This window comes from Coregonus lavaretus, assembly GCF_964263955.1.
Source record: "Coregonus lavaretus genome assembly, chromosome: 11".
Lineage (NCBI taxonomy): Eukaryota > Metazoa > Chordata > Actinopteri > Salmoniformes > Salmonidae > Coregonus > Coregonus lavaretus.
Genome location: NC_139998.1, coordinates 45,235,809 through 45,257,031, shown reverse-complemented (window position 1 = coordinate 45,257,031; position 21,223 = coordinate 45,235,809). Strand labels below are relative to the sequence as shown.

At 41.2% G+C, this 21,223-nt stretch overlaps 1 protein-coding gene and 1 pseudogene across 2 annotated transcripts in view; both read right to left on the bottom strand.

Moving 5' to 3' along the window:
• LOC311137331 (polyamine-transporting ATPase 13A3-like) overlaps positions 1 to 21,223 on the bottom strand; it is a 59,426-nt gene that overhangs the window by 26,890 nt on the left and 11,313 nt on the right. The window contains exon 2 of the mRNA XM_084171771.1: positions 8,505 to 8,586. The gene's annotated coding sequence lies outside the window, so the exon portion shown is untranslated. The remainder of the gene's footprint in view (positions 1 to 8,504; positions 8,587 to 21,223) is intronic.
• Positions 2,355 to 21,223, bottom strand: part of LOC311137553 (transmembrane protein 44-like) — a 40,608-nt pseudogene continuing 21,739 nt past the window's right edge. The window contains exons 9-10 of the transcript in view: positions 8,505 to 8,586; positions 2,355 to 2,549 (exon numbers count right to left, since the gene is read on the bottom strand). The product of the transcript in view is annotated as a transmembrane protein 44-like (transcript). The remainder of the gene's footprint in view (positions 2,550 to 8,504; positions 8,587 to 21,223) is intronic.

The following is a 21,223-nucleotide window of genomic DNA, read 5'->3' as shown; positions in this document are numbered from 1 at the left end:
GTGGTGCTGGAAGGCCAGATGATTTAGCTGGGCTAACTGCTGAGAGGTGGGCTATGGGAGGAAACCGGCTTGCCCGTGCATGTCTGCAATTAGCTGCAGCAGGGGAGATAATACACACACGTTTAAAAACACACACCCCCAACATAAACAGGGCGGGCTTTGCCACCGCTGGGCTGGTGTCATATCTTGCTGGAGAGAATCCCGATGAGTTCATATACACTACCAGTCAAAAGTTTGGACACACCTACTCATTCAAGAGTTTTTCTTTATTTGTACTATTTTTTACACTGTAAAATGATAGTGAAGACATCAAAACTATGAAATAACACATATGGAATCATGTAGTAACCAAAAAAAGTGTTAAACAAATCAAAATATATTTTATATTTGAGATTCTTCAAAGTAGCCATCCTTTGCCCTGATGACAGCTTTGCACACTCTTGGCATTCTCTCAACCAGCTTCATGAGGTAGTCACCTGGAATGTATTTCAATTAACAGGTGTTCCTTGTTAAAAGTTAATTGGTGGAATTTATTTCCTTCTTAATGCGTTTGAGCCAATCAGTTGTGTTGAGACAAGGTAGGGGGGAATACAGAAGACAGCCCTATTTGGTAAAAGACCAAGTCCATATTATGGCAAGAACAGCTCAAATAAGCAAAGAGAAATGACAGTCCGTCATTATTTTAAGACATGAAGATCAGTCAATATGGAAAACTTCAAGAACTTTGAAAGTTTCTTTAAGTGCAGTCACAAAAACCATCAAGCGCTATGATGAAACTGGCTCTCATGAGGACCACCACAGGAATGGAAGACCCAGAGTTACCTCTGCTGCAGAGGATAAGTTCATTAGAGTTACCAGCCTCAAGAATTGCAGCCCAAATAAATAATTCAGAGTTCAAGTCACAGAAACATCTCAACATCAACTGTTCAGAGGGGACTGTGTGAATCAGGCCTTCATGGTCGAATTGCTACAAAGAAACCACTACTAAAGGACACCAATAAGAAGAGACCTGCTTGGGCCAAGAAACACGAGCAATGGACATTAGACCGGTGGAAATGTGTCCTTTGGTCTGGAGTCCAAATTAGAGATTTTTGGTTCCAACCGCCGTGTATTTGTGAGACGCGGTGATCTCCGCATGTGTAGTTCCCACCGTAAAGCATGGAGGAGGAGGTGTTATGGTGTGGGGGTGCTTTGCTGGTGACACTGTCTGCGATTTATTTAGAAATCAAGGCACACTTAACCAGCATGGCTACCACAGCATTCTGCAGCGATACGCCATCCCATCTGGTTTGGGCTTAGTGGGACTATCATTTGTTTTTCAATAGGACAATGACCCAACACACCTTCAGGCTGTGTAAGGGCTATTTTACCAAGAAGGAGAGTGATGAGTGCTGCATCAGATGACCTGGCCTCCACAATCCCCCGACCTCAACCCAATTGAGATGGTTTTGGATGAGTCGGACAGCAGAGTGAAGGAAAAGCAGCCAACAAGTGCTAAGCATATGTGGGAACTCCTTCAAGACTGTTGGAAAAGCATTCCAGGTGAAGCTTGTTGAGAGAATGCCAAGAGTGTGCAAAGCTGTCATCAATGCAAAGGGTGACTATTTGAAAAATCTCAAATATAAGATATATTTTGATTTGTTTAACACTTTTTTGGTTACTACATGATTCCATATGTGTTATTTCATAGTTATGATGATGTCTTCACTATTATTCTACAATGTAGAAAATAGTAAAAATAAAGAAAAACCCTTGAATGAGTAGGTGTGTGCAAACTTTGACTGGTACTGTATATCTGTAGCAACACACACAGCCCTCTTAACATTGAAAACGGAGAAGCATTTTTGCCATCAATGCTGCCAGTGGTTATTATAATCATCAAAGCCTCTCTTACCTTTTATTACGTGTGTCCACTAAAAACACACCAAACAGGTTCTGTAGTAGTGCAGCAACATGTTCCCCCTCATGTAGGTTGAGCCCCATTGATGCATTGCACACAGCAGGTGCCTCCTGCTTCCACATACAGAGTGTAGGTCACTCTATGGTACAGACTACAGAGACTATTCCTACCCCAACAAGGCCTCTAAGCAGACACTTTGCCTGTGCTCTCAGGGGACTGCGTTTTCTCAAGACCCAAAAGTGAGAAAAAAAAAGGCTGGCAGCGATTTAAAATACTTTTGGCAGGATATGCCGTCGTATAAACAATGGAGCGACGCAAGGGAAAAGAGATGGAGAGAGAGAGATGCAGAGAGAGAGCAGTGCAAAAGGGGAGAGAGGGAGCAAAGAAGGGGGGCCCAGCAATGGGACTGACCCTGGCTGGCTGTCGGGCCGGCGCTGGAGCGGTGGGTTGGGCGTTAGGCCGTCCCGCTGCGACACTCCCCTGCCCTGTGCCACTGGCCCCCGGCCCTGATCTTATCTGCCCCCAGCTCTCTGACACTTTCTTCCCCTGGCACACAGTGGGATATTTTGCTTGGGACCAAGCCCTTCCTACTATTTAACAGCAGGTCAGGAGCCCGGGGCAGGCGGCGGGGCGCTGGGCAGGTCACCCTCTGGTGTGTGGAAATGACATGGGCAGTGTATTAAAGACAAACAGCCATTTCATAACAGGTTTGTCCCTGACAGTGTAGACAAGGGGTGTCAAACATATGGCCCGAGGGCCGGATCCAGCCCGAGAGGGGGTCCAATCCGGCCCGCGGGTGGTTTGGGGGACGGGACGAACTCAATATACTTTAAAATTACTTAGTTTCTTGACTGTGTCCAGCTCGCTAATGATCATCGAAATGAAAGCTAAACAGTCACGGAGCATCGGAAATTCCAAAAACAATGAATAGAGAACAATTTTTTGCTAATTTTGACCTAAGCTGGGTAAGCTGGGTGAATTTTGGCCCATTCCTCCTGACAGAGCTGGTGTAACTGAGTCAGGTTTGTAGGCCTCCTTGCTCGCACACGCCTTTTCAGTTCTGCCCACACATTTTCTATAGGATTGAGGTCAGGGCTTTTTGATGGCCACTCCAATACCTTGACTTTGTTGTCCTTAAGCCATTTTGCCACAACTTTGGAAGTATGCTTGGGGTCATTGTCCATTTGGAAGACCCATTAGCGACCAAGCTTTAACTTCCTAACTGATGTCTTGAGATGTTGCTTCAATATATCCACATAATTTTCCTTCCTCATGATGCCATCTATTTTGTGAAGTGCACCAGTCCCTCCTGCAGCAAAGCACCTCCACAGCATGATGCTGCCACCTCCGTGCTTCACGGTTGGGATGGTGTTCTTCGGCTTGCAAGCGTCCCCCTTTTTCCTCCAAACATAACGATGGTCATTATGGCCAAACAGTTCTATTTTTGTTTCATCAGACCAGAGGACATTTCTCCAAAAAGTACGCTCTTTGTCCCCATGTGCAGTTGCAAACCGTAGTCTGGCTTTTAATGGCAGTTTTGGAGCAGTGGCTTCTTCCTTGCTGAGCGGCCTTTCAGGTTACGTCGATATAGGACTCGTTTTACTGTGGATATAGATACTTTTGTACCTGTTTCCTCCAGCATCTTCACAAGGTCCTTTGCTGTTGTTCTGGGATTGATTTGCACTTTTCGCACCAAAGTACGTTCATCTCTAGGAGACAGAACGCATCTCCTTCCTGAGTGGTATGACGGCTGTGTGATCCCATGGTGTTTATACTATCGTACTATTGTTTGTGCAGATGAACGTGGAACCTTCAGGCGTTTGGAAATTGCTCCCAAGGATGAACCAGACTTGTGGAGGTCTACAATTATTTTTTTCTGAGGTCTTGGCTGATTTATTTTGATTTTCCCATGATGTCAAGCAAAGAGGCACTGAGTTTGAAGGTAGGCCTTGAAATACATCCACAGGTACACCTCCAATTGACTCAAATGATGTCAATTAGCCTATCAGAAGCTTCTAAAGCCATGACATCATTTTCTGGAATTTTCCAAGCTGTTTACAGGCACAGTGAACTTGGTGTATGTAAACTTCTGACCCACTGGAATTGTGAGACAGTGAATTATAAGTGAAATAATCTCTCTGTAAACAATTGTTGGGTCATGCACAAAGTAGATGTCCTAACCGACTTGCCAAAACTATAGTTTGTTAACAAGAAATGTGTGGAGTTTTATTTACTAACAGCATTATAACCTGGGGATTATCCATCTGGCTTACTACTTAGCTATGTCGAACGTGGTGGTTGGCTAGCTAGGCTAGTTAGCTATCTAGCAGGTTAAAATAACTAACTTCAGCTGGCTGGCTTGATGGCTAAGATAACAGCATATACAGGTAACCTTATTTGATAACTGGTTAGATGGCGTTATGTATTTCCAAAACGTTGGTTTACTTTAAATGTACAGTAGCTGGAAGCCAGGTGTTGATAGCAACTGGCTGACTCATGCAGTGCTAACTTAACATTAGCAGGCTATAGGGTTAATGTTAGCAGGCTAGTAGGGCTAACGTTAGCAGGCTAGTAACCTTGCAAGCTGATTTGTAAAAATACATTCATAAAGTATTTGCTTGTAAATTGGCTGAAAATGTAATTGAAACTAGTAGTCATGAGTGCAAACGATTTGGTTTAATTTGATAATGTATATTTGAAGTAGGGCTGTCTCCGACAAAAAAAAATCTTGGTCGACGAAGAGTTGTCTGTTCTTTCGACCAATCGATTTTTCTTATATAGACACATCCTATGTGTTTTAATCAAATCAACTATAAGCACTGAGCTTGTCTGATGCTTTAAGCGAACTGCTTGATTAAATAATTAAGACACACAAATGACTAGAGGGAGTTTGACCACAATTGATTTGATTGTGCCGGCCTGGCTCAGACTTGCTGCGCTGTGTGACTAGCACCCGGTGTCTCCCTCTCCACCTTTCTGCAGCGACCACCACAGAACGTCAACAGTGTTTATCGTGCTGTCCGTGTTGCTGAAGCTTCAACATAATTACAGCCATTTCTGACTGAAAAGTGATGTTACCGAAATCCCTCATTTGTTTAGGAGAAACATTCCCTATTCCCTCAAGCCTTGCTCTCTTCACGTGTCACATGTATGCATCGCATGCACGTGACCAATAGGGCCTGACCTATAGCATATCATAATCACATCAATACATTAGTTTTAACAAACTCCGAACACCGTAACACGTGACAGCAAAATGGATGCAGAGGACGTGACAAATAAACTTGAAACGGGGGAAAGTTTACTGGTTGCTCATGAGGTAAAGGGGAAGTCAGATGTGTGGAATACATTTGACTAGTTGTAGAAAATACTGGAGATCAACAAAAATAATGTAAGGAGTAAGCGCTGTGAGCATATTATGTGTGCCAAACAGGTGCTTTTAGATTACAGTATAATTTTTGGGACCATTTGGAACAATGTAAACAACACTAAATAAATTATAAGCGTACCAGCGAGTCTGTTGTAACATTTTTTTAAACATTTTTTGTAAAGCCTTTATTACAGCAAAGACTGAAAACAGTCACATTCATTTGTGAATGCAATTTCCGAAATGGAACGGTTTAGGCCTATTTATTGTTTACGCTAATTATTCAATAGTCGCTTTGTTATTTTATTTTAAAACTAAAATGCTTGATTGCATTTCAAATCATGAATGACTTACAGTGGGGAATAAAAGTATTTAGTCAGCCACCAATTGTGCAAGTTCTCCCACTTAAAAAGATGAGAGAGGCCTGTAATTTTCATCATAGGTACACGTCAACTATGACAGACAAATTGAGAAAAAAAATCAATTTTTAATGAATTTATTTGCAAATTATGGTGGAAAATAAGTATTAGTCACCTACAAACAAGCAAGATTTCTGGCTCTCACAGACCTGTAACTTCTTCTTTAAGAGGCTCCTCTGTCCTCCACTCGTTACCTTTATTAATGGCACCTGTTTGAACTTGTTATCAGTATAAAAGACACCTGTCCACAACCTCAAACAGTCACACTCCAAACTCCACTATGGCCAAGACCAAAGAGCTGTCAAAGGACACCAGAAACAAAATTGTAGACCTGCACCAGGCTGGGAAGACTGAATCTGCAATAGGTAAGCAGCTTGGTTTGAAGAAATCAACTGTGGGAGCAATTATTAGGAAATGGAAGACATACAAGACCACTAATAATCTCTCTCGATCTGGGGCTCCACGCAAGATCTCACCCAGTGGGGTCAAAATGATCACAAGAACGGTGAGCAAAAATCTCAGAACCACACGGGGGGACTTAGTGAATGACCTGCAGAGAGCTGGGACCAAAGTAACAAAGCCTACCATCAGTAACACACTACGCCGCCAGGGACTCAAATCCTGCAGTGCCAGACGTGTCCCCCTGCTTAAGCCTGTACATGTCCAGGCCCGTCTGAAGATTGCTAGAGTGCATTTGGATGATCCAGAAGAGGATTGGGAGAATGTCATATGTTCAGATGAAACCAAAATAGAACTTGTCGTGTTTGGAGGACAAAGAATGCTGAGTTGCATCCAAAGAACACCATACCTACTGTGAAGCATGGGGGTGGAAACATCATGCTTTGGGGCTGTTTTTCTGCAAAGGGACCAGGACGACTGATCCGTGTAAAGGAAAGAATGAATGGGGCCATGTATCGTGAGATTTTGAGTGAAAACCTCCTTCCATCAGCAAGGGCATTGAAGATGAAACGTGGCTGGGTCTTTCAGCATGACAATGATCGCAAACACACCGCCCGGGCAACGAAGGAGTGGCTTCGTAAGAAGCATTTCAAGGTCCTGGAGTGGCCTAGCCAGTCTCCAGATCTCAACACCATAGAAAATCTTTGGAGGGAGTTGAAAGTCCGTGTTGCCCAGCGACAGCCCCAAAACATCACTGCTCTCTAGGAGATCTGCATGGAGGAATGGGCCAAAATACCAGCAACAGTGTGTGAAAACCTTGTGAAGACTTACAGAAAACGTTTGACCTGTGTCATTGCCAACAAAGGGTATATAACAAAGTATTGAGAAACTTTTGTTATTGACCAAATACTTATTTTCCACCATAATTTGCAAATAAATTCATTAAAAATCCTACAATGTGATTTTCTGGATTTTTTTTCTCATTTTGTCTGTCATAGTTGACATGTACCTATGGTGAAAATTACAGGCCTCTCTCATCTTTTTAAGTGGGAGAACTTGCACAATTGGTGGCTGACTAAATACTTTTTTCCCCCACTGTATATGCTGTGTGATGACATGAACGAATACATTATTGATTGATACAGTAGCCTATATAAGTATTGAAATATAGGCTTAAGTAAATTACGTTATTAAGACTAAAGAGGATGCGCTCTTAGGCCTACAGCCCGATTATCTCCTCATTGTTATTATTACTATTACTATGATCTAATGAAAATAAGTGTCAAGCCTTTATTACAGCATAGCAAAGATTAAAAACAGCCAAATTTGAGAAATTGTTTATCTGACATGTGGTTGCGTGAGGCTTGGTGCTCATGGAATCAGTAGGCTATTAAACAAACACTCAAATAGGCAACAGAAGCAGGATCGGTCTTATTTCTGTAGATATATATGGATGATTTATAAAGCCAGGCCCATTTAACAGTTAGGCTATTGATTATAGACCTAATTAAGTTGGGGTTTCCTCTCTCCTCACTTTTCTTAGACAATTAAGGCGAGGGCTCTCATCTCCTAACACCGCTGCTGCCTCTGCCGCATTGTTCTCAACAGCAATATGCTGGTTAACTTTGCTATTAAGCACATAGCAACATGGTCTAGGAAAAGGCGCCAATTCAACAGCGCACTGCTGTGTTTCAGAACCACGGACAGCGACCACTATTCAACGTGGGAGAAAGTGCATTTGTTATAAAATAATATTTGTGTTGCACCATTGTTCTTACGTAACATAACCACATACAATTTCAGTGGCACCTCTTAGACTGATGGACTGTGCCATCCCCACGGCCTCCACAATGGATCAGTCCACTCAGACAGGCGCGAATCAGACAGGTGTCTTGTACACAATTATAACTTTTTTGCTACTGCTCGACTAAAGAAATCTCGGTCGACCAACAGCCTATCGACCAAACAATCGACCAGTCGACTAAATGTGGTCAGCCCTAATTTGAAGTTATTTCTGTTGGAGTTTCCATTATAGGGAATAGGCTGGCTTGCCGGGTTCTCCATATTACGTCACACCCCGCAAAAACATTTTACGCCATGACTTCAGCATTCTGATCGGTTTTATGTAATAACTCAAAATATAAAGTTAGGTGTTACTTTGCATTGGGTCTTTTGATGCATACACTAATGCAAATCCATATTTTACATTTATGCTACCTACCCTTTAATGTTCATTTGGCAAGTCTGATTAAACATAACTTCAGAGTGTGTGTGTGAGTAGGTGGCAGTTGTACAAACAGAAGGACTCAGTGACAAAACTAAAGTCTCAATAGTCAGACAGGTTTACACTGAGAGCGTGAATGGCCGGACAGACAGACTGACACTAGAGAGCCATGCAGAGAGATCCAGGTGTTGTTACCTTGAGAGCCCTGGCAGTGACGCCCCCCAGGCGGTCCTCCTCCCCTATGTAGCTCGCTCTCTCACGACAGCAACCTGGACCCCTGGGAGACAGACAGGAGAGCGTCATTATTAGACACATCTATCAAAGGCCCCGAACCCTTTCTCTATACTGTCACCATGTATAAAGACACTCATGGGGTACTAAAGGTCAACTGGCGGTTAACACGAATGGTTGGGAACTTTGAAAAGTTTGACCTGAAGAAGAAAATCACAAAGTGTGGTGTCAAACAAGAGACTTTAGACTGAAAACAGAAGGACCAATGTTGAAGAGCATTTTTCCAGTCATTTTGTAAGTTTCAGTTTGAGACTTCACTGGATTCACATTCCTGTGAAAACTTTTTTTAAAAACACTTGACATAACACTCTTGAAAGTATGTGTTCGGTATCTGAATGTTCAGTGCATCGCAGCAGGCACCATAATGATTGACATAACTTTGTTTTTGAGAGTTACTATACAGCACCCCCTGGTATTCCTCAGTCAGATATGACCTCAGTGATATACAGCGCATTCGGAAAGTATTCAGACTCTTCCCTTTTTCCACATTTTGGTACGTTACAGCCTTATTCTAAAATTGATTAAATATTAATTTTCCCCTCATCAATCTACACACAATACCCCATAATGAGAAAGCGAAAGCAGGTTTAGACATTTTTGCAAATGTATTACAAATAAAAACACAAATACCTTATTTACATAAGTATTCAGACCCTTTGCTATTAGACTCAAAATTGAGCTCAGGTGCATCCTGTTTCCATTGATCATCCTTGAGATGTATCTACAACTTGATTGGAGTCAACCTGTGGTAAATTCAATTGATTGGACATGATTTGGAAAGGCACACCTGTCTATATAAAAGGTCCCACAGGTGACAGTGCACGTCAGAGCAAAAACCAAGCTATGACGTCGAAGGAATTGTCCGTAGAGCTCCGAGACAGGATTGTGTCGAAGCAGAGATCTGGGGAAGGGTGCCAAAACATTTCTGCAGCATTGAAGGTCCCCAAGAACACAGTGGCCTCCATCATTCTTAAATGGAAGAAGTTTGGAACCACCAAGACTCTTCCTAGAGCTGGCCACCCAGACAAATTCAGCAATGGGGGAGAAGGGCCTTTGTCAGGGAGGTGACCAAGAACCTGGTGGTCACTCTGACAGAGCTCCAGAGTTCCTCTGTGGAGATGGGAGAACCTTCCAGAAGAAAAACCATCTCTGCAGCACTCCACCAATAAGGCCTTTATGGTAGAGTGGCCAGACGGAAGCCACTCCTGACAGCCCGCTTAAGAGTTTGCCAAAAGGCACCTAAAGGACTCTCAGACCATGAGAAACAAGATTCTCTGGTCTGATGAAACCTGCCACCATCCCTACGGTGAAGCATGGTGGTGGCAGCATAATGATGTGGGGATGTTTTTCAGTGGCAGGGACTGGGAGACTAGTCAGGAGCAAAGTACAGAGAGATCCTTGATGAAAACCTGCTCCAGAGCGCTCAGGACCTCAGACTGGGGCGAAGGTTCACCTTCCAACAGGACAACGACCATAAGCACACCGCCAAGACAACGTAGGAGTGGCTTCGGGACAAGTCTCTGAATGTCCTTGAGTGGGCCCAGCCAGAGCCCGGACTTTAACCCGATTATAACATCTCTGTAGAGATCTGAAAATAGCTGTGCAGCAATGCTCCCCATCCAACCTGACAGAGCTTGAGAGGATCTGCAGAGAATAACGGGAGAAACTCCCCAAATACAGGTGTGCCAAGCTTGTTGGCCCCTCAACATGTAGTTTGGAGAGAAGAATAAAGCTATGTTTGAATACACATACCAAAGAAGACTCAAGGCTGTAATCACTGCCAAAGGTGCTTCAACAAAAGGACTAAGTAAAGGGTCTGAATACTTATGTAAATGTACATTCAGTTTATTCTTAATAAATTTGCTAAAATTTCTAAAAACCTGTTTTTGCTTTGTCAATATGGGGTATTGTGTGTAGATTGATGAGGGGAAATCCATTTTAGAATAAGGCTGTAATGTAACAATGTGGAAAAAGTCAACGGGTCTGAATACTTTCCGAATGCACTGTATATAGACTTCTCCACAGCCGGGCTAAACCCTGCACTGTTGGTCTTCATTTGATTAGCCTAGCAACATCTCTCTGGTTCGTGGTTATGCTATGTAGAGAAAGAGAACAAGGCCATCAGTGGACTACAGTTGGCCCCTCAACATGTAGTTTGGAGAGAAGAATAAAGCTATGTTTGAATACACATACTAACATACTGTTTACTACATACTTAAATGAGTATATACTACATGCTATATACTATTAGTTCATTTTAGTATACTGTAAACGAACGGTATCCTTTCAGTTGAGCATACTAGCGCTTCGCCTGTCTACCGGAAGTTGATGCTGTTGCTATGCAACCTCTTGCTAGCATAACAAATTACTAGCTAGACATTTCACGACTTCGGGTGTGTTATTAAATTAAAATCTGGAGTGCCAGAGTGCGCTCTGGGCGTTTGTAAATTCAGAGCGTTATCAGATTGTCCGTTTGTAAATTCAGAGCGTTCAGAGCGCACACTGGACGCTCTGGCCGAGGAGTAGGGTTGATCTGAGCGTTCTGACCTCACAACGGCAGTCAAGCACCCAAGCTAACTGGCTAACTTGCTAGCTACTTCCAGACACAATGAGAGAACACCTCACTGACCATTTTAAATCGCCCTAGCAGAGCTGGTTAGGCTGTTTTCATGTTATCCAGAGCGTTGGTGACTAACTGCACTGCTGGCAACAATTTAATTACAATGTTTTGCCGACGTTTACTGACACCCGCCATCTTCACATGGTGTTGAGCGTTCGTAAATTAATCAGTTATTCTGCGCTCTGGCACAGGTACACTTAGACGAGAGTGATCTGAAATTGGAGTAGATAGCCAGAGCGAATTTACTAACTCACCCGAAACTCCATTGAGAACGCACAACGACTATACCACTTAGCTAAACTAAGAATGACGGGAATAATCAAGACAATAAACGTTGGGTAGTTAGTTTGATAGCATATAGTTAATATACTGGCAAGTTCGATGTATTAGTAGCCAACTAACATTCGGTAGCTAACTAACATACCGGTACATACTGCTGTAATGATTTGCAGTTCGTAAGGATAGCGTAGCTAACAAATTGTCAGCTATATGGACACTCAATCATTACGGTATTTTTTATTGGTAAATTTACAAACATATATAATGATAAATAGACTTGAAACTTGTATCGCATTATGGTGTATGGTGAAATAAGTATAGCCAGTTATAATTGTAATGGCTTAGCTGATAATAACAAAAGAAGAACAATATTTACATGGCTCAAAGAGAAGGAATATAATATCTATTGTATACAGGAAACTCATTCAACAATTCGAGATGAAGTAGCGTGGAAAAAATATACTTCTCCCATGGGCAAAGAAATTCAAAAGGGGTGATGATATTAATTAATAGTAATTTCGATCAGAATGTGCAAATTGTCAAAATAGATACGCAAGGTAGATGGATTATTTTAAATATGTTATTGGACCATAAACAGATATGGCTTATTAACCTTTACGGACCAAATAATGATGATCCACAATTCTTTGACAATATATACAGTGGGGAGAACAAGTATTTGATACACTGCCGATTTTGCAGGTTTTCCTACTTACAAAGCATGTAGAGGTCTGTAATTCTTATCATAGGTACACTTCAACTGTGAGAGACGGAATCTAAAACAAAAATCCAGAAAATCACATTGTATGATTTTTAAGTAATTAATTTGCATTATATTGCATGACATAAGTATTTGATACATCAGAAAAGCAGAACTTAATATTTGGTACAGAAACCTTTGTTTGCAATTACAGAGATCATACGTTTCCTGTAGGTCTTGACCAGGTTTGCACACACTGCAGCAGGGATTTTGGCCCACTCCTCCATACAGACCTTCTCCAGATCCTTCAGGTTTCGGGGCTGTCGCTGGGCAATATGGACTTTCAGCTCCCTCCAAAGATTTTCTATTGGGTTCAGGTCTGGAGACTGGCTAGGCCACTCCAGGACCTTGAGATGCTTCTTACGGTGCCACTCCTTAGTTGCCCTGGCTGTGTGTTTCGGGTCGTTGTCATGCTGGAAGACCCAGCCACGACCCATCTTCAATGCTCTTACTGAGGGAAGGAGGTTGTTGGCCAAGATCTCGCGATACATGGCCCCATCCATCCTCCCCTCAATACGGTGCAGTCGTCCTGTCCCCTTTGCAGAAAAGCATCCCCAAAGAATGATGTTTCCACCTCCATGCTTCACGGTTGGGATGGTGTTCTTGGGGTTGTACTCATCCTTCTTCTTCCTCCAAACACGGAGAGTGGAGTTTAGACCAAAAAGCTCTATTTTTGTCTCATCAGACCACATAACCTTCTCCCATTCCTCCTCTGGATCATCCAGATGGTCATTGGCAAACTTCAGACGGGCCTGGATATGCGCTGGCTTGAGCAGGGGGACCTTGCGTGCGCTGCAGGATTTTAATCCATGACGGCGTAGTGTGTTACTAATACTGTTCTTTGAGACTGTGGTCCCAGCTCTCTTCAGGTCATTGACCAGGTCCTGCTGTGTAGTTCTGGGCTGATCCCTCACCTTCCTCATGATCATTGATGCCCCACGAGGTGAGATCTTGCATGGAGCCCCAGGCCGAGGGTGATTGACCGTCATCTTGAACTTCTTCCATTTTCTAATAATTGCGCCAACAGTTGTTGCCTTCTCACCAAGCTTCTTGCCTATTGTCCTGTAGCCCATCCCAGCCTTGTGCAGGTCTACACTTTTATCCCTGATGTCCTTACACAGCTCTCTGGTCTTGGCCATTGTGGAGAGGTTGGAGTCTGTTTGATTGAGTGTGTGGACAGGTGTCTTTTATACAGGTAACGAGTTCAAACAGGTGCAGTTAATACAGGTAATGAGTGGAGAACAGGAGGGCTTCTTAAAGAAAAACTAACAGGTCTGTGAGAGCCGGAATTCTTACTGGTTGGTAGGTGATCAAATACTTATGTCATGCAATAAAATGCAAATTATTTCCATAAAAATCATACAATGTGATTTTCTGGATTTTTGTTTTAGATTCCATCTCTCACAGTTGAAGTGTACCTATGATAAAAATTACAGACCTCTACATGCTTTGTAAGTAGGAAACCTGCAAAATCAGCAGTGTATCAAATACTTGTTCTCCCCACTGTATAATAAATTATCAACCCTGCAAGCAATTCAAGACAATATTATTATGGTGGGGGATTATAATACTGTTTTAAATAGCTCATTGGACCGTAAAGGAAATCACACCACAATCAATCACCCACATGCTCTTAAGGAAATTGTGATTGTCATGGATACATTAGAACTAGTAGATATATGGAGGCTTAAATATACTGATCTAGTGAGATATACATGGCGGAGACAGAATCAAGCTAGTCGTCTTGACTTCTTATCTCATTCTCGTTGGCACCAAAAGTTAAAAAAAGTATTGATAGGGGACAGAATGTGGTCGGACCATCATATAATAGGCATATACATTAATCTTACTGAATTTCCACGTGGGCGAGGATATTGGAAATTTAATCAAAGCCTATTGGATGATAATTTATTTATAATTAGACCAAAGGAATTTATAACTGACTTTTTCCAACATAACATAGGTACAGCGAATCCCCTTATTGTATGGGATACCTTTAAATGTGCCTTTAGAGGCCATGCAATTCAGTACTCATCTCGAAAACAAAAGCAATTTAGGTCAAAAGAGTTTATACTAAGAAAGGAAATAGAAAGTCTAACAGAACAGATAGATGGCAATAAAAACTGTAACATACAGTGGGGGAAAAAAGTATTTAGTCAGCCACCAATTGTGCAAGTTCTCCCACTTAAAAAGATGAGAGAGGCCTGTAATTTTCATCATAGGTACACGTCAACTATGACAGACAAATTGAGAATTTTTTTTCCAGAAAATCACATTGTAGGATTTTTAATGAATTTATTTGCAAATTATGGTGGAAAATAAGTATTTGGTCACCTACAAACAAGCAAGATTTCTGGCTCTCACAGACCTGTAACTTCTTCTTTAAGAGGCTCCTCTGTCCTCCACTCGTTACCTGTATTAATGGCACCTGTTTGAACTTGTTATCAGTATAAAAGACACCTGTCCACAACCTCAAACAGTCACACTCCAAACTCCACTATGGCCAAGACCAAAGAGCTGTCAAAGGACACCAGAACAAAATTGTAGACCTGCACCAGGCTGGGAAGACTGAATCTGCAATAGGTAAGCAGCTTGGTTTGAAGAAATCAACTGTGGGAGCAATTATTAGGAAATGGAAGACATACAAGACCACTGATAATCTCCCTCGATCTGGGGCTCCACGCAAGATCTCACCCCGTGGGGTCAAAATGATCACAAGAACGGTGAGCAAAAATCCCAGAACCACACGGGGGGACCTAGTGAATGACCTGCAGAGAGCTGGGACCAAAGTAACAAAGCCTACCATTAGTAACACACTACGCCGCCAGGGACTCAAATCCTGCAGTGCCAGACGTGTCCCCCTGCTTAAGCCAGTACATGTCCAGGCCCGTCTGAAGATTGCTAGAGTGCATTTAGATGATCCAGAAGAGGATTGGGAGAATGTCATATGGTCAGATGAAACCAAAATATAACTTTTTGGTAAAAACTCAACTCGTCATGTTTGGAGGACAAAGAATGCTGAGTTGCATCCAAAGAACACCATACCTACTGTGAAGCATGGGGGTGGAAACATCATGCTTTGGGGCTGTTTTTCTGCAAAGGGACCAGGACGACTGATCCGTGTAAAGGAAAGAATGAATGGGGCCATGTATCGTGAGATTTTGAGTGAAAACCTCCTTCCATCAGCAAGGGCATTGAAGATGAAACGTGGCTGGGTCTTTCAGCATGACAATGATCCCAAACACACCGCCCGGGTAACGAAGGAGTGGCGTCGTAAGAAGCATTTCAAGGTCCTGAAGTGGCCTAGCCAGTCTCCAGATCTCAACCCCATAGAAAATCTATGGAGGGAGTTGAAAGTCTGTGTTGCCCAGCGACAGCCCCAAAACGTCACTGCTCTAGAGGAGATCTGCATGGAGGAATGGGCCAAAATTCCAGCAACAGTGTGTGAAAACCAACAGAAAACGTTTGACCTGTGTTATTGCCAACAAAGGGTATATAACAAAGTATTGCGAAACTTTTGTTATTGACCAAATACTTATTTTCCACCATAATTTGCAAATAAATTCATAAAAAATCCTACAATGTGATTTTCTGGATTTTTTGTTCCTCATTTTGTCTGTCATAGTTGACGTGTACCTATGATGAAAATTACAGGCCTCTCTCATCTTTTTAAGTGGGAGACCTTGCACAATTGGTGGCTGACTAAATACTTTCTTTCCCCACTGTAGAGGCTCAGAATAAATTAGAGGAAAAACAAAAAGAAATGGAGAAACTTATTCAAGAAAGATCAAGTGTAATATATTATAAAAATAAAGCAAACTGGATGGAATATGGGGAAAAATGCACAAAATTCTTTTTTAATCTTCAACATAGGAATCCTACCAAAAATAACTTAATGAAACTGGTTACAATTGACGGAGTCACCCATAATTCACCAAATTATATTTTGAAGGAAGAAACAAAGTACTTTAAGCATATGTTTTCTTTTCAGTCGCCTCCATCTCCTCTAACTGAAGCTAATTGTAGAGATTTTTTTCTATTGATAATGTAAAATTAACAGCCATACAGAAAGACTCATGTGAAGGTGAAATTACAGAGGAGGAACTTCTGGATGCAATTAAAGACTAAGTCTGGGAAAACTCCAGGGTTGGATGGCATACCAGTCGAGGTATACCAAACCTTTTTTGATATACTAAGAGGACCGTTATTAGCATGTTTTAACCACTCCTATGTAAATGGTAGATTATCTGACACTCAAGAAGATCTCATTATTACTGAAACAGGATACAAGTGGAAAATATAAAGATCCAGTCCATTTACAAAATTGGAGGCCCCTTACACTTCAGTGTTGTGATGCAAAAAACCTAGCAAAATGTATAGCACATAGAATTAAAAAGGTATTGTCGGATATTATTCATTCTAATCAGACAGGTTTTTTTACATGGAAGATACATTGGAGATAATATAAGGCAAGTATTGGAAACAATAGAACACTATGGAAAATATGGGAAACCAGGCCTGCTATTCATAGCAGACTTCGAAAAGGCATTTGATAAAGTTCGACTGGGGTTTATATATAAATGCCTGGAGCATTTCAATTTTGTAGAATCTCTTATAAAATTGGTCAAAATCATGTATAGTAACCCTAGGTGTAAAATAGTAAATAATGGCTATTTCTCAGAAAGTTTTAAACTGTCAAGAGGAGTGAAACAAGGTTGTCCACTATCGGCATATATATTTATTGTGGCCATCGAGATGTTAGCTATTAAAATCAGATCCAATAATAATATCAGAGGATTAGAAATCCAGGGCTTAAAAACAAAGGTGTCATTGTACGCTGATGATTCATGTTTTCTTTTAAATCCACAACGAGAATCCCTCCACAGCCTCAGAGGATCTAGATACATTTTCTAACCTCTCTGGATTACAACCAAATTATGACAAATGTACTATATTACGTATTGGATCACTAAAAAATACAATTTTTACATTACCATGTAGTTTACCAATAAAATGGTCTGATGGTGATGTGGATATACTCGGAATACATATCCCAAAGGAAATAAATGATCTCACTTCAATACATTTTAATAGAAAGTTAGCAAAAATAGATAAGATCTTGCTACCATGGAAAGGTAAATACCTGTCAATTTGTGGAAAAATCACCCTGATTAACTCTTTAGTATTATCCCAGTTTACCTATTTGCTTATGGTCTTGCCTACGCCTAGCGAACAGTTTTTTAAATTATATGAGAAAAAAATATTCCATTTTATTTAGAACGGTGCCATTAATACAGGTAACGAGTGGAGGACAGAGGAGCCTCTTAAAGAAGAAGTTACAGGTCTGTGAGAGCCAGAAATCTTGCTTGTTTGTAGGTGACCAAATACTTATTTTCCACCATAATTTGCAAATAAATTCATTAAAAATCCTACAATGTGATTTTCTGGATTTTCTTTTCTCATTTTGTCTGTCATAGTTGACGTGTACCTATGATGAAAATTACAGGCCTCTCTCATCTTTTTAAGTGGGAGAACTTGCACAATTGGTGGCTGACTAAATACATTTTTTCCCCACTGTATATATAATAGAATTATTGTAAAATTAACTGTGTCCATAAGGTGTAGATAGTAAGTATAGACCGGAAGTAGAGGCCTGGGCATTGTTGTTCACTAATTTACTCCAAGTAGGGAAAGGATGGCGGGGTTGAAAAGTAATAAAGAAAAAAAAAAATAATAATAATAATAATAATAATAATAATATTGTCAGCCAACATAACGTCTAAGGTAACTTGAAGTCATTACACTGCTCAACATTTTCTTAACATTTGTCTTAATTAGTTAAAGTAATACATTTGTAGCCACTCGGACTTCGGATGCATATTTTCTGCCATTTCTTCCAATCTGAAAACGTTGTGAAGCCACACCCATATTCTGAAGAATTGCATTATGGGCCCTAAAAGCATGGAAATAGTGTCCACTGCTTGTATACTTCGTATTTTGGCGAATGTGGTATGACATCCGGGAACTTTTAGGTATACTAACTATATCCATACTATGACCAATTAATATACTATACCCTCAATTTAAGTCACAAATAGTATGGTTAGTGCTGTTAGTATGAGTATTCGAACACAGCTTAAGAGTGTGCCTCTGCCAAACTGCTTCCTCTTAAAATGTGAGACTAGGGCTAGGCGGTATACCATATTTTACGATATACCGGTATTGATGCACGGACCGGTTTGGGTTTTTACTTTAGAACGGTATTTGAATGTTTGGTTTGTTAAATGTGATTCGCTGTGTGTAACGTCCATTTTTATAGTTTACGTCGCTACTTGAGTCATCTCTCTCTGCTCTCCATGCCACTTTCTACACAGACCTAGCCCCACCCCATCACTCAAGGAGTACATTTGTTGTTCCTCGACCATGATACACTTGTGTTCAGTCTCTGCATGGTCAATGCAGCACATGCAACAATGTTGATGACAACGATGCTGTTTTAACTTTGATTCTTAATATAAATCCACTAGCGTTCTGTAATTACACTATTAGTTTGTGCTTCTTACATTTGCAAACAGCTAGTTTGTCTTTTCTTAGCAAGTTGGGCCTAACTCTTGTTAGCTGCTAATGCTAATCGCTAATAGTCAGAGCCAACGTAACTAGCTATACAGCCTGATAATACCAGTGAGGGTGTACACCTACAGTACCAGTCAAAAGTTTGGACACACCTACTCATTCAAGGGTTTTTCTTTATTTGTAATATTTTCTACATTATAGAATAATAGTGAAGACATCAAAACTAGGAAATAACACATATGGAACCATGTAGTAACCAAAAGAGTGTTAAACAAATCAAAATATATTTTAAATTTCAGATTCTTCAAAGTAACCACCCTTTGCCTTGATGACAGCGTCGCACACTCTTGGCATTCTCCCAACCAGCTTCATGAGGTAGTCACCTGGAATGTATTTCAATTAACAGGTGTGCCTTGTTAGAAGTTAATTTGTGGAATTTCTTTCCTTCTTAATGCGTTTGAGCCAATCAGTTGTGTTGTGTCAAGGTAGGGGTGGTATACAGAAGATAGCCCTATTTATGGCAAGAACAGCTCAAATTAGCAAAGAGAAATGATAGTCCATCATTACTTTAAGAAATGAAGGTCAGTCAATCCGGAACATTTCAAGAACTTTCAAAGTTTCTTCAAGTGCAGTCGCAAAAACCAAGCGCTATGATGAAACTGGCTCTCATGAGGACCGCCACAGGAAAGGAAGACACATCAACTGTTCAGAGGAGAATGCGTGAATCAGGCCTTTATGGTCGAATTGCTGCAAAGAAACCACTACTAAAGGACACCAATAAGAAGAAGAGACTTGCTTGGGCCAAGAAACATGAGCAATAGACATTAGACCGGTGGAAATCTGTCCTTTGGGCTGATGAGTCCAAATGTGAGACTTTTGGTTCCAACCGCCGTGTCTTTGTGAGACGCAGAGTAGGTGAACGGATGATCTCCGCATGTGTAGTTCCCACCGTGAAGCATGGAGGAGGAGGTGATGGTGTGGGGGTGCTTAGCTGGTGACGCTGTCTGTGATATATTTAGAATTCAAGGCACACTTAACCAGCATGGCTACCACAGCATTCTGCAGCGATACGCCATCCCATCTGGTTTGCGCTTAGTGGGACTATCATTTATTTTTCAACAGGACAATGACCCAACACACCTCCAGGCTGTGTAAGGGCTATTTGACCAAGAAGGAGAGTGATGGAGTGCCGCATCAGATGACCTGGCCTCCACAATCACTTGACCTCAACCAAATTGAGATGGTTTGGGATGAGTCGGACCACAGAGTGAAGAAAAAGCAGCCAACAAGTGCTCAGCATATGTAGGAACTCCTTCAAGACTGTTGGAAAAGCATTCTAGGTGAAGCTGGTTGAGAGAATGCCAAGAGTGTGCAAAACTGTAATCAAGGCAAAGGGTGGCTGCTTTATAGAATCTAAAATATATTTTGATTTGTTTAACACTTTTTTGGTACTACATGATTCCATATGTGTTATTTCATCGTTTTGATGTCTTCACTATCTACAATGTAGAAAATAGTCAAAATAAAGAAAAATCATTGAATGAGTAGGTGTGTCCAAACCTTTGACTGGTACTCTACATCTGCATGTTTTTTGTGCAACAGTATCTTCTAAATCAAAGAGGAATACGGGAAGCAAGAATATGTTAGCTACATGAAGTAGCTAAGAGAAAACATTAAATGTATCCAAAGATTATAGGGTCCCCTAGGAAACACTTTGGTTTCTGCCCTGTCACAATAACTCCTCCCGGGCATTTATTTGTTTTCATGTCAAACACTGTATTCAAAGTCCCCACTATTATATTCTAACTATAGAATTTGAATAATCATTCTATTTCCATGATTCCAACAGTTCACCCAAGTGTTTTGCTCTAAATCACAAGTCCTGTGTAGCTCAGTTGGTAGAGCATGGCTCTTGCAACGCCAGGGTTGTGGGTTCGATTCCCACGGGGAACCAGTATGAAAATGTATGCACTCACTAACTGTAAGTCGCTATGGATAAGAGCATCTGCTAAATGACTCAAATGTAAAATAGATTGTTTGCCCATATCGTGCAGTGTGGAAATGATCTCAAATGAGTGCAGAAATTGATGAAAAAGATTTTTGGTTGAAGTTTAATTGAACAGCATAAAACAATCAGAATGCAGAAAGACCCATTGAAATCACTTAGAATGTATGTGTTTCCACCCTAGGGTCACGCACTACTGATAAAGAAAATTCTGAACTTTTATTATTCAAAAACATTAAATACCGTCAAATACAGTCATACCTTCCCAAAAATGGTTTCATACAGTGATCAGATATTTTGGTCATATCGCCCAGCCCTATGTGAGACTAGTAGGTAGGCAGGGTTAGGGTTAAGGGTCTTTCGCACATCACGGACAAACCCGCACC